This window comes from Trachypithecus francoisi, unplaced genomic scaffold (genome assembly GCF_009764315.1).
Source record: "Trachypithecus francoisi isolate TF-2019V2 unplaced genomic scaffold, Tfra_2.0 Lachesis_group1, whole genome shotgun sequence".
NCBI lineage: Eukaryota > Metazoa > Chordata > Mammalia > Primates > Cercopithecidae > Trachypithecus > Trachypithecus francoisi.
Window position 1 is genome coordinate 9,616,939 of NW_022681454.1, and position 18,079 is coordinate 9,635,017.

The 18,079-nt window shown below is 43.6% G+C and overlaps 1 protein-coding gene across 2 annotated transcripts in view; it reads right to left on the reverse strand.

The window, feature by feature from the left end:
• CLNK (cytokine dependent hematopoietic cell linker) overlaps nucleotides 1–18,079 on the reverse strand; it is a 238,953-nt gene that overhangs the window by 110,839 nt on the left and 110,035 nt on the right. The window lies entirely within an intron of this gene.

The following is an 18,079-nucleotide window of genomic DNA, read 5'->3' on the forward strand; positions in this document are numbered from 1 at the left end:
GGGTTTAACAATGTGTACCGAGGTGTATGTCTACCCAAAAACTGTACATGTGACCTTATTTGGAAAAAACATCTTTAATAATGTAAGTAAGCTAAGGATATTGAGATCAGATGATCTTGGGTTAAAGTGGGCTCTAAATATAATGCAAGGTGTTCTTCTATGAGCAGGCTGCAGGAAAGACCCATGTGAAGATGGCGGAGATTGGAGTGACGCTGCCACAAATCAAGGAATACCTGGAGCCACTAAACGCTGGAAGAGGCAGGAAAGAACTCTCCCTTAGAGGCATGGGAGGGAGCACGGCCCTAGCTAAACGTTGATTTCAGACTTCCGGGCTCCAGAACGGTGAGAGTAAATCTCCGTTGTATTCAGTCAGTACGTTTACGTTTGTGGCAATTTGTTATGGCAGCTGTGGGAAAAGACATGCACTGAACATCTCATCTGTCCCAAGAGACGAAGAAATGAATCAGACTGACATCCAAACACGAGCAATGCTATAGGCACAATGATAAAAAATGTACATATGGTCTAGAAGAAAAAGGAGGAAGAAGCTGGTCAAATATTTAAGTGATGGTATAGTCAAGGAAGGCTTTCACTAGGTGGTGACAACCAGTGAGGGGTTGAATTGCCAGATGGATGACACGGCGAGTTGACGGTGGAGAGTAAGTACAGGAAGCCTACTCCAAGAGTTAAAGACATCTTCTGCATCCCATCTTGGTCATTCCCCTCTAATTTCTCACCTTTACAGTGAGATACTCCTAGCTACACCCAATATGGCAGGTGCAGTCTGACCAGCGCAGAAAGAACTGCCATTTCTTCTGTTGTAAAACTACACTTCTCTCAATGGACTTTTAGCTCCAGTTCTGATTTTTCCAGAAGCTTCTCATTCTCTACACTCAGAGTGAGCTTGCAGGCTGCTGAGAAATCACTAAAATTGCTCTTAAGTCACAATTCTCTTTCAAGGTTTTATACAGTTTGATTTTTGGCACAAACATCATGAATAATAGTAATAAGGTACAACACTATCATTATAATGAAAATCAGAACTGCAAGAAATTTATATATAAGATTTTCACCTAACTGGTCATTGTTTGCATTTCACAAGATATTAATCCATTTAATCCTCCTAACAATCGTATGAGTCCAGTCCTATTCTATCCCCATCCTGCTGAATTTTTGTTGCCTCACGTTCAGCACATGTCCCATCTCCTCAGGAACTGCCACAGGTTGGGCTCCTGAGGAAGCAGACTCTGAGACAGAGGTGACCGTGCAGAAAGCGTTTTAGGGCGTGCTCCTGGGACCAAGTTTCTTTAAACTTAGCTTACTGTAACTTTTTTCTTGAATAATGTTTCAATTTAAAAAATGTTGACTCTTGTAATAACACTTAAAACAAAAACACATTGTATAGCTGTACGAAGGTACTTGTTATATACTTATTCTGTAAACATTTAATTTTAAACTTTCAAAATTTTTATTACTTTTTAAACATTTTTGTTAAAAAATTAAGACAGAAACACACACATTAGCATAGGCCTGCATAGGGTCAGGGTCAATGGTATCACTGCCTGCTGTCCCAACACCCTGTCGCACTGGAAGGTCTTCAGGGGCAATGACACTCATGGAGCTGTCATCTCCGTGATAACAATGCCTTCTTCTGGAATCTCTCCTCAAGAACCTGCCAGAGGCTGTTTTACAGTTAATTAAAAAAAAATAAGTAAAAGGAGCACACTCTAAAATAACAATAACAAGTATAGTCTAGTAAATACATAAACCAGTAACATAGCCATTTATGATTACTAAGTATTGTGTACTTTACGTAATTGTATGTGCTATGCTTTTATATGCTGGCAGCACAGTTTTGTTTACACCAGCATCATCACAAACACATGAGTAATGTGTGGCATTACAATGTTACAGCAGCTGCAGCGTCACTAGGTGATAGGAAGTTTGCAGCTCCATTATAATCTTATGGGGTCACTATCATATAGGAGGCCCTTCAGTTACCTAAATGTTATGTGGTGCATGACTATACACACACACACACACACACACACACACACACTTGATTCTGCTTTTCTATAGAGCTCTGACTAATACACATCATAAAGATATAGTCATTGGGAATAGCTTCTTGATAGATACAGGAGAAAAAAAATGTTTTTAACAGATAGTAAGCATCTAGGTTGTTGCAGGTACTGCCCTGGGTGAGTTGATTTAATCGTCACTGATTGGCTTTAATGCGACCCCCCAGAGCAAATGCCAGAGAAAAGGCAAGTAGGCAAGGCAAAGAAAATCTTTATTTACAAACCAAATGTGAGGGAGGGGCGAGGTTCACCGGCCTCCGGCGGTGGAGGCCAACGAAGTCGCTCCTGCGTTCTCGGGCGAGGTTCCCAGGTCCGCAGAGGAGCAGGGGCCAAGGAAGCTCGCTCCGGCGCTCTCGGGCGAGGTTCCTGGGTCCCACGCAGAAGGAGGGGCCGAGGAAGTTCGCTCCGGCGCTCTCGGAGGAGGTTCCCGGGTCCCGGGTACCAGGAGGGGCCCAGGAAGTTCGCTCGGACGTTCTTGGATGAGGTTCCCGGGTCCCGTGTAGACGAGGAGGGGCCGAGGAAGTTCGCACCGCGCGCCCGCCGGGAGCGGCTTTTATGTCCTGGGCCCAGGAGTGGGCGGGCAGTGGGCGGGACATAGGCGGGTCAGGGGCGGGGAGGTAGGCGTGGCTAGGCGGGTTCCGGTTTCTCTCTGTCGGAGGTCGGGTTGCGCCTGCGCAGTTGACCCCTGTCTTTCCCGGGCGTGGGAAAGTTGACAGTGAAGAACCCGGAACTGCGCCATCTTGCCTCCGTTTGTCCAAACAGTCACAATCTCTTAAATTAGATACACATGTTGTCCTCATGTTAACAGATGAGAAAACCATGGCTCAGGGATCTAGCCATTTGGGTCCTATAGTTGGACATATCTTGGTTTAAAACCTGTCACTTCAATGAACAGACTCTGTTGATGACTGGTAGTCCATTCTAGGCAACACTGGGTGTCTGAGGAATGGGGGAAAAGGTGTACCCATAAGAGTTTCTTTGCTGATGGATCTCACAAGAGTTGAGCAAGGCTTTCAGCTGGTTTCTGGTAAGAACAAGGACAGGTGGGAAGGTCCTAATAGGTTGCCATTGCCCCACTGTGGCATGCTCTCTTTTCCCCCATCTGAGTCATACTGCAGTTTGAGCTGCCAATGAAGACACAGTGGGTCTTGTTGTCTATCATTTGGCCACAGTACAATCTCCCTCCTGATCCGGGTTGTTGCAATGAACACATGCCTCGCTATCGTGCAGGAAGCTTCATTTGCTGGGAGGCAGACACTGATGATAAGGCATGATCACAAACCCTGCTCAGAGATTGGAATCCTATAAAGTACTGTATCTCCTTGTGCCTCTGCACGCCAGGAAACACAACCCACCGAATTTGGAGGCTGTTTTTGTCCTGCCTAGCAATATGTCTGTAGCACAAAGTTAGGAAAATGCCTCAAATGTAAGACAAGCTTCTATTCTGAAGCAGCTGCAGCGTTAGGGACCTTGCTCAGAGGGTCCTATACATCTTGTCAGTGCCTCCCATTTATGGTGTTTTCAGCCACAATCCTGGACAATGAGTCCAGGGACAGTCAGCTGAATGGGACTGAGAACTTGGCTGTGTGATTCAGGTTTGAGCCCTAACTATTTTGTCAACTATTGTGTCACTCAACTAAATCACTTAACCATTCATAACTATAAGCCCTGGTTATTGCGTCTGTAAAATCAGAGGGTAAGGCTGTTTGATGTTGTCCATGGTGGATAATCATCAAAAATATCCTGAGCACTTTTCTGTCCCTGTGTTAAACAGAGAGTAATAAAAGTGCTAAATCATTAGCAGTTGAAAGTCCAGTAGAAGAGTCTCAAAAAATCCATATACTCGGAGAGATGTGCATATGTAACAGGACGTGAGAACTTGGAGTGTCCTTTGTTTACCAAAGCCTCTTGATCTTTCTCTCGGACCCCTGCAAGAATTCCTTCATAGATCTCCTTGATGCTAATCCCTTTCCACTCAAAGATATTTTGCAATTTTATCTTAGTTATCATTTCAACTCTTCAATTTTGTTTTTCAACCTACAATTCATGCAAACTGAACTTCCTGCTCAACTGAAATATAGCAAGTCGAGATGCAATTTGTTCATGCAGTATCCTCGGCCTGCTAGGCCCATTCCCTCTCTTCTCCTCCTCTTCTCCCATCTCTACATCTTCCAACTCTCCTTGGTCTTTGGGTACCAGCGCAGATGCCATCCTTTCCAATAATCTTGCGCAAATGCTTCTACGCAGATGTAACACGTTTCCTCTGTGAACTAGAATGATGCTTGCTCTCTCCTTAGTGAATAACAGTTGTGTTTTCTGAGCCCCCAGCTTCAACCTGAACCCCATGCCTCTCCTTTTGCATCCTTGTTGACTATTCCTAAAAGGCTCTGTGTCTGGGTCATGGGAACCAACTCCTTAACAATGATGAAAATTCTTTACTGAACTGTGTTGAAATCGGGAAGAAAACCCTCATGTTATCCTCAGTCAACTATGCATTAAGTAGCCTCTGTGGGCTGGGGATTGTATTAGGCCTTGTCTGAGTCAGTTTGGGCTGCTATAACAAATTATCATAGGCCGGGGGGCTCAAATAACAAATATTTATCCCTCATAGCTCTGTAGGCTGAGAAGTACAAGATCAAGCTACCCTTAGAATTAGCATCTGGTGAGAGCCTGTTTCTTGATTTGCAGAGAGCTGTTTCCCTGTGGTATCCTCATGTGGCCAAAAAAAATCATCTCTCTCATATTTCTTCTTAGAAGGGCACTAATCTCATTCATGAGGGCCTCAAAGGCCCCACCTCACAATACCATCATTGGTGGTTGGGATTTTGACACAGGAACTTAAAGGACACAAATATTCAGTTCATCACAGGCCTGGGTCACATTAAACAAGACAGATTAGGTGCTGCCCTCATAAAGCTGACAGCCAAGTGGGAACCAAGCCAGTGAGCAAGGGACTCTCATCCCCTCTGCCTCTCTTTTCCCCACACTCCTACCTTTGTTTACTCCTGATTTGAATGGCTGCCTGGTTTCAGGACAGTCTACCTGGCTCTGGCTCTGTTTTCCCTTCGCACTCAGCTCTAACTGCTGCCTGTTGGATTCATAGTTAATCAGAAGTCCTTATTGGTCAGGAGGTAGCCCATTCTTTGATCTCCTTCCAGTCTCTGGAGTCCACCTAGGCTGCATTCCTGTCTTCTAGGTTCTTCTGACTCACAGTAAGGCCCTGGGTTCTCCATTGAAATAGATCAGACTTTGGTCTTCAGGGACTGCCACCTGCACAGTCATCATTTGCATGCACATCTTCTACCAAAACTCTGAATTTCCGGACATTAGGGACCACCTGTCAAGACCCTCAGACAGAAGAGCAGCAGAGGAAATATTTGTGCGTGAGAAGATCCAAGACTCCTGGAGGCAGGAATGCCTCAAGGGAATAACTCATTCTTGTTTACTGAGGCAGAAAAGGGCTTCAGAGTATTCTAGAAGAGACCAGCACTGCCTATGGGTTGCAGGTGCAAAGTGGAGAGTGGCATTTGATTTTAGCTCCTTTTCCAGAGTTGTAGTCTCAAAGAATCTCAAAGCATGAAGCTGGGTGGAAAAACACATTTCATCTGCTTGAGCCTGCTAATTTCACAAATGAGGAAAATGAGACCCTGTGAAGTGAAATCGTCTGTCCAAGCTAACCAGATGTGGAGAGGGAGAAGGTTCCACTGCAGCTTCTGGCTCCACATGAGGTGATCCGGGTCCCTTTTGCTTGGCCTTGACTTCCCTAGTGCTCGTTTTCTAATTAAGCCTCGTTATGTGTAAATGAATGCTCGTTTTTTTCTTTTTTAATCTTTTTAATCTTCTTGGGGAGAGAAAAAAAGAAAGACAAAAAAAGCTGATCTAATTTAGCAAACAAGAAAATAATCCTGAATCCTTGATGCCCAGGTTTCCAGAAAACCCATAAAAGCTTTTTTTCCCCCTCTTTTTTTTGTTTAAATTTTGATTCAGCAAGAGGAAATAAACGAACGTAGACAAAGAGAGGTCTTACATCTCATCTTTTCAAATGCTTTCTCCTTTTCTTCTCTGTCTCTTTCTGTCAAGAGATGTAACTTTTAATAGACCATCAATGTATGTAATGAGCAAATACAATAACAACAGTGAATTACCCTTTTTATAGGTCCATAGCTATGTTCCTGGTGGAATTTAATTTATACATGGTCATGCCTGAAAGATTCTGGATGTGTGATAGAAAACAACATAAAAAAGCAACACACACACACACGCACGCGCGTGCACACATGCACACACACACACACGTATGAATCCTCAAAATAAAAACTTGATCTGTATCTGGTAAGTAGACACCCCATAAATAGCCTTAGTAAAAAAGACCTAATGGGCTGGCCATGGTATGGCTCACGTCTGTAATCCCAGCACTTTGGGAGGCCGAGGCAGGTGGATCACTCGAGGTCAGGAGTTCGAGACCAGCCTGGGCAACATGGTGAAACTCCATCTCTACTAAAAATACAAAAATTAGGCTGGGTGCAGTGGCTCATGCCTGTAATCCCAGCACTTTGAGAGGCTGAGGCGGACAGATCACGAGGTCAGGAGATTGAGACCATCCTCACCAACATGGTGAAACCCCATCTCTACTAAAAATAAAAAAAATTAGCTGGGTGTGGTGGCACGTGCCTGTAATCCCAGCTACTTGGGAGGCTGAAGCATGAGAATTTCTTGAATCCAGGAGATGGAGGTTGCAGTGAGCCAAGATTGCACTACAGCACTCCAGCCTGGTGACAGAGCAAGGCTCCATGTCAAAAACAAACAAACAAACAAACAAACAAACACAAAAATTAGCTGGGCATCATGTCGGGTGCCTGTAATCCCAGCAATTCAGGAGGCTGAGGCATGATAATCACCTGAACCTGGGAGGTGGAGGTTGCAGTGGGCTGAAATCGTGCCACTGCACTCCAGCCTATGCAACAGAGGGAGAATAAGTCTCAAAAAAAAAAAAAAAAAGTAATGGACCTTCTTCTGCAGTCTGCAGGAAAGCTGGGAGGGGCCTCCCATGAGTGCCAGGGGGGCTTCCAGAGAAGGAGCCCCCTAGGAAAATAGCCTTTCCTCTATCTCCTTGTGCCACACTTTATGATTCCAGCAGGTAAAAAAAAAAAAAAAGAAGGGGATGGCTCCTGCCTTCTGTCCTCTGAGAATTGCCAGCACTCTCTCCCCTTCCTTCCCTCCACTTCTCACTTCCTCCAATCCATTCGCTGTGTTGTGGCCAGGATCCTCATTCTAAAATCTGGCATTTCTGCTGCCTGTAGTCACAGTCCATCTTTGGAACATGGCTTACTGGCCCTCCATGGTCTGGTCCCTGACACTCCACTCTCTCCTTACATCCCCCATTCTGCCCCCAAAGAGCAGCCATCATGAACAATTGGCCAAATCTCTCTCTGTAAACAGTAAACGCTGCATGTCACAGCCACTATTCCCACAATGTCTACAATGAAAAGGTGCATAGGTGAATGTTGGATGCAAGCTTTCTTGTTCCAGACCCATCTCATTTGATCCTCTCAGTAACCGAGCGTCGAGAGAGCTGAAGAAACCTACTTACATCTCTCAGTGAAAAAAAAATGACATTTATTTTATATCCATATTCCCAGCTCTTAGGATGGGGCCCTGCCCACAGGAAGAGTTCAATACAGATTGGTGTGAAGTGACAGAACTGAGCTTTAGTACAAGGTCTGCCCAACATCACGGTCCAGAGAAAGAAACTTGAGTTTGCAATCATTCCCCAAAAGGCAATGGACACATTGGCCTGTGAAAGATCCCATGTTCACAGTGTCTTGCTGAGAGTGTGTCAGCTACTTTTCTCAATTATTCCTGTCGACAGCATTTCAGGTTAAGCCATATTTCTACTTTATAGATGGGGAGGAAAAGCCCAGGGAGGCAAAGCATATTGTCTGCAGCTGCACAGCAGTAAACGCCTGAATGGCATTCAGTATCAGGCCCATCTGACCCAAAGACTGTTAATCTCTATTGCGTCATGCTGGGTTTCATGGAAATGGAGAGCGGTTGGAATCCTAGATTTACCCCAGGGCTTATCTACTGCCCTTGGTACAGTTGCTTTCCCACGCTGATGAGCTCTGGGGTGTGGCAGATCTATCTTGTCATGCTATCTGGAGACATGGGTTTTCAAAGCACTTATCAAAAGATAATTAAACCCAGGAAGCCAGGGTGGGAGTCAATCATCACAATACAGCTCATCTGTGTTCCCCAGGGACTGTTTAATAGCAGCATTTGGCACCAAGGGTGTTTAGGTTTTGCTATATGTTGAGAATATTGTAAGAATTAAATGAGATAGCGTATGCAAAATGCTTACAACCATGCTTGGAATAGAACAAGTCCTCAGTAAGTATTTAGGCTAGAAATTTTTACCAAAATGAATTCAACAACACATTTATTTTTTTCTTAGTGTTCAGTGTGGGCCAAGAATTACTCTCACTGCTCAAGATATATCAGTGAACAAAATAAAGAAGATGCCTAACTCCTCTGGAACAAAGCAGAAAAGGATCTCTGTCCGTGGAACAGAGAAGGACAACAATAACAGTAAACAGAATGAATCAGGAATGGGTATAGCATGTTCGCAAGTGATAAGGTGCTCTGGAAGGACCGTAGAAGAGGTGGGAAAATCAGAGTGCTGGGTGGGGTGGGCAGGTGGGTATGAATATTCCTTGGGGTGGTCAAGGTGAGCCTCGCTGGAAAGATGAGAACAGGGAAAAAGGCACTGGGCATGTCAACTGTGAGGTATCTGCATGAAAAGTTCAAAGGCAGGAGTGTGGCTAAGTAGTTGAATCAAGGTAATGAGGTCCACGTGGCTGAACTGGAATGCCTACAGGGATGGATGGGGAAGATGGTCCAAGAGCCTTTTGGGAGAATCAGGGCAGATGTGGCAAGACCCTCTCTATAGTCATTGAGAGGCAGTAGACTTAGGCCATGGCTATGAAGCCACATCAGGGTCTCAGACAGAGGAACACAAAGACAACAATTATGACTCAATAGGATCTCTCTGTCTTCTGGCTGGAGAATAGGTATGTCATTGAGGGGTAAAGTGGAAGCAGAGAGACCCTTTGGGAAGCTACTGCCACAACCCCAGCAGGAGATGGAACAGGATGGGAGCAGGGGAGGTGTTACTCTCTTTGTAATAGCTGGGACTTCACCCACAGAATTAATCTCTCCAGAATGTCTGCTCTCTTGGAAACCATGAAAAAAGCAAGTCTTCCAACTTTGCATGTTTTCCCTTGTTCCATCCTGCATAGTTCACCTGACTCTGTGGCTTTGTCTTTGACAACCTGCAGGACAGGTTCTGTCTCACCTGGAGCATGTGCTTAGGATTCCAGAGAAAGCAGGGAGCCAGGTGCTGACCAAGGACCCTGAATGCCCAGGCCACCCTCAGTGGCAACCACCATACCAACTGGAGATTGAGAGAGCAACCTCGGACTCATAGTGTGCCTGCCCTCTCCAGGCTGAAATTTCTCCAGCTGTAATATAGGAATTTAGATTATTTGGGCTCTGAGAGTTTTCTGGCTCAAACGCCAATAAATGTAGTGATTAAATTCTCCTCCCCTGGCAGATGTCTGGGTGAGATGTCTGCATGGAGCCTGCTGGTAGGAAATTTCTGTGGGATGTTAAACATCTTGTGTGTATGGTAACTAGCACGTTGATGAGTGGCTCAAATAATGGTAAACACTGTCATTACAGAGATGCCAGGTGACCTGGATATGTTAGATTTATCCACATAGAGCTCTGGTTCCCTTAAGGAAGAGCTGAATTTTCTTCTTTGGTTCTATAGATATCTATGATGCCCTTGTTTCTCCAGGAACTCTCCTTGTAGACATAGGCTTTTCCAGAAGATTGAATATCATGGACATTAAGAGTGTGGGATTCGGAATTGGCCAACTGGCCGTATCTGTTTTTCAGCCTGGGAATTCCCATTTCTTGCTAGTCAAAGTATGGTCCCCAGACCAGCAGCATCTCCCAAAGGCTGGTTAGGCAGGCAGAATCCCAGGCACCATCCCAGCCCCACTGAGCTGTAATCTGCATTGTAATAAGAGGCGACGGGATCTGTGTGCACATTCAAGTTAGAGCAAGTTGATGTGATCCCTCTGGGATTTATTTCTCTTATCTGCAAAACAGTTGATGAGAACACGTCACAGAATTGTTGTAAGGATCAGAAAATCAATACACGTAGAGCCTTGTTGTGATTGTTTCCTTTGAGTGCCCACTCTCCTAGTCACAGAGGTCATCTGGTCGCTATCAGTTCTGGGTGCGCTAATAACAGAGATTAGAAGAGCAAAGAAGGGGCTGGCTGCGGTGGCTCACACCTGGAATCCCAGCACTTTGGGAAGTCTAAGGAGGGAAGATCACTTGAGACCAGGTGTTTGAGACCAGCCTGGCCAATATGGTGAAACCCCATCTCTACTAAAAATACAAAAATTAGTAACGCATGGTGGTGCATACTTGTAATCCCAGCTACTCAGGTGACTGAGGCTGAAGAATTGCTTGAACCCAGAAGGCAGAGGTCGGCAGTGACCCGAGTTTGTGTCACTTTACTCCAGCCTGGGCAACAGGGTGAGATGCTTTCTTAAAAAACAAGAAAGAGGCTGGGGGCGGTGGCTCATGCCTATAATTCCAGCATTTTGGGAGGCCAAGACGGGCAGATCACCTGAGGCCAGGAGTTCAAAACAAGCCGGGCCAACATTGCAAAACCTCTCTACTAAAAAATACAAAAATTAGCCAGGCTAACCACATGGTGTCATGTGCCTATAATCCCAGCTCCTTGGGATTGGAAGGAGGAAGGAGAATCGCTTGAAGGAGGGAGGATGGAGGAAGGAGAATTGCTTGAGGGAGGGAGGAAGGAGGAAGGAGGAAGGAGGAAGGAGAAAGGAGAATCGCTTGAACCCGGGAGGTGGAGGTTGCAGGGAGCAGAGGTTGTGCCACTGCACTCAAGCCTGGGCAACGGAGTGAGACTCTGTCTCAAAAAACAAAACAAAACAAAACAAAACAAAACCATGAGAAAGAAAAAAATGAAAAAGAAGAGCAAAGAAGGACCAGTAGAGTTCTCCATGCACCTGCTCCAGGTATAGACCCCAGGACTTTTGAGGGGCAGATGAGGGTGCGAGCTCATAGTTTCTGAGCAGGTATGCTGTCTTGTCACAGTCCTGGTTACTTTACCTATCTTTACTGTGATGCTATGATGAAGGTACAATAACCTTGATTTGCAAATAATGAAATGACTCTCTAAGGTCAAATATTTTTCCAAGGTCAACTAGTCAATGGTAGTGTTCTGATAAAGTCTGAAACATTTTCATAGAAAGTCAGTAATAAAGGAGGCATTCAATGTCAGACCTGCATGGAGAGGAAGAAGAAGAGCAGACGGAATATTGAGTTATCAGTGGTGTGCTGAAGCTGGCCCAGCAGAGCTGATTTCTGCACTAAAGTTTCAGGAATTTTGCACACCAGTTGTTAAACAGTCATTATTAAAAATTAAATTATATAAAATTATAATTGACAAAATTAGACTAAAAGCAAATATAATGAATATACAAAATGCATCACTTTCTAATTACTTTATTACATTTCACTATTACCTATGGTCTTGATGTTATGTACATCTATTTTTTCTGAATGGTGAAAATATGCTACTGTTTATCTCTTCACCACTCTCAATTTAGTGAAGTCATATTTGCAGCTGGACATTGGCCACTGTGGGAGTAATTACACCACAGAAATTGGCACATGCTACAAATCAGGGTTTAGTTTATTGCTTTGTTGACACGTTAGACTTAAGAAGAGAATGGAGGAAATGTTAATAAAGCAGATTTAACTTAAAAGTGTGCTGTGTCAATATCTACAACATTGTGAATAGCACAAACAGGATATATTCCTCCAATACTGAAAACTATTATCTGATTCAACAAAGAAGTTGCCCACATCTCTGAAGAACAAGTAAAGTTCTCCTATTTCTTTGTTGTTCCACTTTTATTTTACTCATTAATACAAAGGAAAATAGCAACCAATATTGATGTTAGAACTATGCTCATTTGTCAATTACATCCATGGGTTTGCTAAAGATATGAGAGTTCAGTAAAAATCGATGCAATAATTCTATGAGAAGCAACTGACTATATGGAATTTATAATGAAGAATACTGCATATTTCATTATTATTTGTAAATTATATACTACACAACTTTTATACTGGTAACACTTATAACAAAGTCGTGTATATATATGTGTGTGTGTGTGTGTGTATATATATATATGTATATATACTTTTTTTTTCCTAGAGAGTTGTTCAACATTTATTAAAATTTACCAGAACACCACTGGCTAACCCACCTTAAAGCATTTTCACTTATCATGTCCTGTGGTAGAACAAGCTCAGGTTGCGGGTCAGAAATAGTACATGGCACTCCTAGGATGAAACCCTGGGCTTCTGGCCTAACAGTGATTTTACTGTACTGATCCACATGCTTCTTATCTTTAAAGTGGGAACAGTAATAGTGTCTTAGGTGTACTGTGAGAGTGAGTGCACAATATAAGTTAATGCTACCATCCTTTCAAGAACAGCAACACAAAAGAAACAAAAATCCCATAGAACTTCTCCCCTCCCTCTCTTTCCTCCCCTCCCCATCCCAATGCATACATATATAAATTAAGGAACCTCCTTATCCCTTGCCTATGCTAATACTTTCAGTATTTGTTTAGCTGTTCTCCAAGTTCAACTCCCCAGCATCTATTGTTCATAGCTGGAGATATAAAACTGGAGACGATCCAAGTTCAATCTTCCTTTTCTCTTCTCCCCATAAAAGAATCTTTGTTAACAGGATTGATGTGTGCAAAAGGGGAGAAAAAATCCAAAATCCCCTTACAAACTACCATGTGATATGTGATCATAAAGGGGGACTAGAATCTGCTCATTGGAAACTTCTCCTTCCATCATTTTCTGTACTAGGCACTTGGTAGGTTTGCAAAACTCTCTGGAAAATTAAATTGCAATGAAATAATAGTTAATCTTTGCTCAGAACATTAAAAGTAAAGGCTTTAGGGAGTGATCCATGAGCCAAGACAGACTTTTGAAGCTTATGGTTTGATTTTCAGTATCTCTACTGTTATTTTGTTTTACTTGTACCGTATAGCCAGAAAAGACTGAAAAAGAGGGAATAAAGAGTTTGTTACTTCTTTGGTGTGCTCATTTTGTGGTTTCAACTCTGTGCTTTGAGTGTAATCAGGAGAGAAAAAACAGCTTTGTTTGCTTCTGTTTTTGATTTTCATCCTGGGCCGCAGGGAGAGCTGTGGAGGTATGTTCCTTACATCTGAATCACTAGTGTTTTAGTTGCGGAGCAAAGAGGAAATGAGCTTCTACGAAAGAATCAAGATTCTGGAGATGGTTTCTTAAAAAGTTGAACATGGTTATACCATATGACCCAGTAATACTACTCTTAGGTATCTACCCAAGAGAAATAAAAATGTATGTTCACACAAAGACTTATACACGAACCTTCTTAGTAGTATTATCCATAAGAGCCTCAGATGGAAAACAATCCAAATGCCCCTAAGTTGGTGAGTTAGATAGACAAAATGTATAATCATGCAATGGAATATTATTTAGCAATAAAAATGGATAAACTGTTACACACGCTACATCAACTAACCTCAAAAATGTTGTGATAAGTGGAAGAAGCCAGACACAAGACACCACCTATTGAATAATTCCATTTGTGTGAAATAATCCAGAAAAGGCAAATCTGTAGAGAAAGAATAGTAATTGCCTGGGGAAGTGAGTGGGGGTGGGGGACTGGGATCAACAGTAAATGGGCATAAGAAATCTTATAAGGTTGATGGAAATCTTCCAGAACTGATTTATAGTGATAGTTACACAAGTTGGTGAATTTACTAAAAAATCGTTGAATAGTATACTTTAAAATGGGTGAATTATATGACATGTAAAATATGCCGTTTTAGTTTATTCTTGCACTGTTATAAAGAAACACCTTAGACTGGGTAATTTATAAAGAAAACAGGTTTAATTGGCTTACAGTTCTGCAGGCTATACAGGAAGCATAGCTGCTTCTGTTTCTGGGGAGGCCTCAGGAGACTTACAATCATGGCAGAAAGTGAAGCAGAAGCAGGCACATCTTACATGGCAGAAGCAGGAGCAGGAAAGAAAGGGGGAAGGTGCTGTATGCTTTCAAACAACCATATCTCACAAGAACTCACTCACTCCCTATTATGAGAACAGCACCAACGGGACGGTGCTAACTCATTCATGAGGACTCTGCCCCCTGGATCCAATCACCTCCCACCAGGCTCCACTTCCAACACTGGGCATTACAACTGGACCTGAGATTTGGGTGAAGACACAGATCCAAACCATATTGTGTAACTAAGTAAATTTATACCTAAAAGAAGGTTCAGGAGAAAAGTACATGTTGCCAGCATTCTTTTAGCCTTGATCGATCATCAATGAGTGTCTCAGGCTCTGTCTTTGGCCACAGAAAATCTGTGAATAGCTCTGTGTTCTACACTTCCAGTTGCTCAGCTCTGCCAAAACTCGGTAACACATTAGTCCTTCAGGAGCTATACCTGTAGGTAGGTGAACACCCATGGACCAAGTGCTGTAATTCAAGCTAACAGTGCCCAGCTATCTCCAAAGGCAATCACTAGAGCCCTTTCACGCTAAATTAGAGCTAAGCATTGTAATCACCTGCTAGGAAAATAAACTCGCTCTGGTTTCAGGAGCTTTGTGTTTTTAAACCGGTCAGACTCCTTGAACTGCTGCCAGCAAACCATGAATAGACATCAATGGGAGACAGATGGAGCCTTTGGGACTGTGTTTTGGTAATAATGATGTGGTTAACCCTGTTCGAAATAAAATGAAATGTTATGAGCTACCATCCCTCTCAAAGCACCTTGGCTGCTCTCTGTGTGGCAATGACTTCACTAATTGAGTGTTGGAATTAGCTTCATTTCTGCAGGAAACATAGGTGTGTTTGTGTGTGCAGGAGGGGTTGGGGTGGAAAAAGAAAAAAAAAAAGGAAAATAAATAAAAGGGAAAGGAAAGGGGACATTTAGCAAATGAATGGGTTGGAATAGATCTCCCTGATCTACAAAATTCAGAATTAAACAAACAGCAACAAATAGAAAGGCGGTCTGCATGATGTGCTGTGTGATCCACACAGACTCTCAAGTAGTCTTTCCAGCATCGTGTGGAGCTGGCATTCCTATTTCTATTTTACAGATGAAGAAACTGAGGCTAAGGAGGGTAAAAACCCTACCCCAGTCACCAAGAGGTAAGTGGCTGGTGCCGGCCAAACTTTTCTGCTTGACTCAAAACCCAGGGCGTTTTCCCACAATACTCTACCTTAATATTCACTAGTGGGTTTCAATGGTACCGAAAGAGGGAGCCTCCATCACCAGCCCCCGTTTTCTTTTCACCCAAGAATGTGAGAAATCTGTAGCCTGGACAGTCCCTTCCTTTCTCTGCTCTTCACGGCCAAGTGAGAAATTCTGTGCATTAAGGAAAGGGGAGAGAACTGAGCATGGTCTCCTCATAGACACATCCTCCTCCCTTTCCTCAGAGCCTAAGCACTCACAACTCCTCATTGTGAAAATGAAGGATTTGAATCTGGAAAGGGGAAGCTGTACGCTCCAGTCACACGATCGGTAGTAGCCGTAACTAACTTCCATCCTGAGATGCGCTATTTTACTAGGAGACTTGCTTCATTTGGAACCCATTGCTTTGTCCTTTGCAGCGAGGTTTTGTCACCTAGAGTATCCGTGTCAACATCAATGCCAGAAACCCACTTATCCTAAAGTCACCTCACTCAGGCACTGACTTAACCGTCAAACAATTGTCACTGATTTTATCTCAGTCACTCAGTTTGTTAGGGCTCCCTCTAACCAAGTTGTCCCATCCCCTTGCATTTTTCTCTAAAGGTGCCATTCATTCCTCCCAGAGCATGCAGCATCTCATATCCAGAAGGTTTCTCATGCCTAGGCTGCAGGGCTCCCCCACACTTGTAGAGTCAGTTCGCTCTTACTCTGCTCTCAAAACTGAGACCCAGTTCTGCCTTCTTTAGTGTGTGGTGCCTGCCTGCACCTGTCCCATGACTCCTAATTCTCCTGGTGCTCTGTGCTTATTTCTCTTATAATGTTGACAGTACAGTGCTGTAACCGCTGGCTTGCTTGCCTGTCATTTTACAGTTGAAGAACCTGAGGCTAAGGAGGGTAAAAACCCTACCTGAGGCCGGGTACGGCGGCTCATGCCTGTAATCCCAGCACTTTGGGAGGCTGAGGCGGGCGGATAATGAGGTCAGGAGATTGAGATCATCCTGGCTAACACAGGGAACCCCGTCTCTACTAAAAATACAAAAAAAAAAAAAAAGAGCCGGGCGTGGTGTGGGGCACCTGTAGTCCCAGCTGCTCGGGAGGCTGAGGCAGGAGAATGGCGGGAACCTGGGTGGCGGAGCTTGCAGTGAGCCGAGATTGCACCACTGCACTCCAGCCTGGGCGACAGAGCGAGACTCCGACTCAAAAACAAAAAAACAAAAAACCGAAAAAGTTACCTCAGTACCTCAGTCACCAAAGGGTAAGTGGCTGCTGCAGGCCAGACTCTTCCATTTGGCTCTAAGCCCAGGCTGTTTCCCACAGTATGTCCTTGAAACGCGATACAAGCATCTTCCTGGAGAGGGCAGAATGGTAACAGGACACCTCAGACAGGGGGATTCTTGAGGGCAGGGATTGTATTTTATCTGTCTTCTAATTGCAGCCCCAAGCAGAGTCACTGGAAGATAGTTGACAAGTATTAAATGTTTGTGGAATAAGGAATAAATGAAGAATTCTATCATTCAATCCAAGAAAACTAAATGTCAGTGGAGGTCTTTCCATTTTAGGGTCCAGTGACTGTCCTTTGAGTCAAGAGCAGAATCTTCAATAGACTCGGGCCCAGAAATGTGACATGTGTCTGAATCCATTCAGATCCAGTTAAGATCCACAAATGCTTGTCACTGCAATCTGTAGCCCTTAAATTAATTCTGTCCTTAGATTTGCTACGCCAATGTCAGATTTATTGTTATTATTTATTATGCTGTCCCTCCAGGAGGACATTAGGAACACGCTGTGAGGAAAAGGATGATGCATGTGCTGTAAAATGCAGGACAATTCACTTTCCAGGTGGGGTCTGGGGCCTGTGGCTTCTCTGTGAACTTTCTTTGTGTGCTGTGAAAAATTTTCCAGCTGCAGCCTATTGTCCTGTGATTAGACTCTGGGGCTCCACAGGTAAGAGATGAACAATTCCAAGGGTAATTGAACACTCTACAAATTTTCACAGTGGATCAGCACTGCGCCATTTAGCCCAGGTATTTCTGTGATTGCGATGCTGAGGAAGTGTACACCGTTAAATGGTTCTCAAATCACTCTTTCATCTGAGCAAAACAGGACTTGTTATTTGCAGTCTAGGTCATAAAAGCAAGTGGTTTGGGAACAATGGCTGCTTAGAGACTAAGAAAAAAGTTTTTGTTTGGAAATTTGAGTTCTTAAAATTCAGGCATCAAAGATTTCAAGGAGTAGAAAATATTTAAAAGTCTTTGCCCTCTGTACCCCTTTATTTGGTAAATACCATATAGATTGTTGGGGGCATAGTCAGCCTGGAAATCGGGGTTATAATGGTATTATTTCCATTATATTGATGGGGAAATTGAGGCTTGTGGTCATATAGTTTTAAAGGAAGGACGCTGGGAGGCAAACTTGGGTCACCTGATTTCAAGCCTTATGTTTTCTCCAGACAAGTATGCCACTTTGTTTATTCTTGGGTTCATTTAAAAATGTAAAAGAAATGTCATTTTCCTTTGAGAGCTTACAGTTCATGAGGGGATGTGGCAGGCTACAACAACTCATGGCTAACTGCAATACAGGCAAGAGGGCCCTGACCAAGGAAAGAAGGTCTTTGCCCAACCTTGG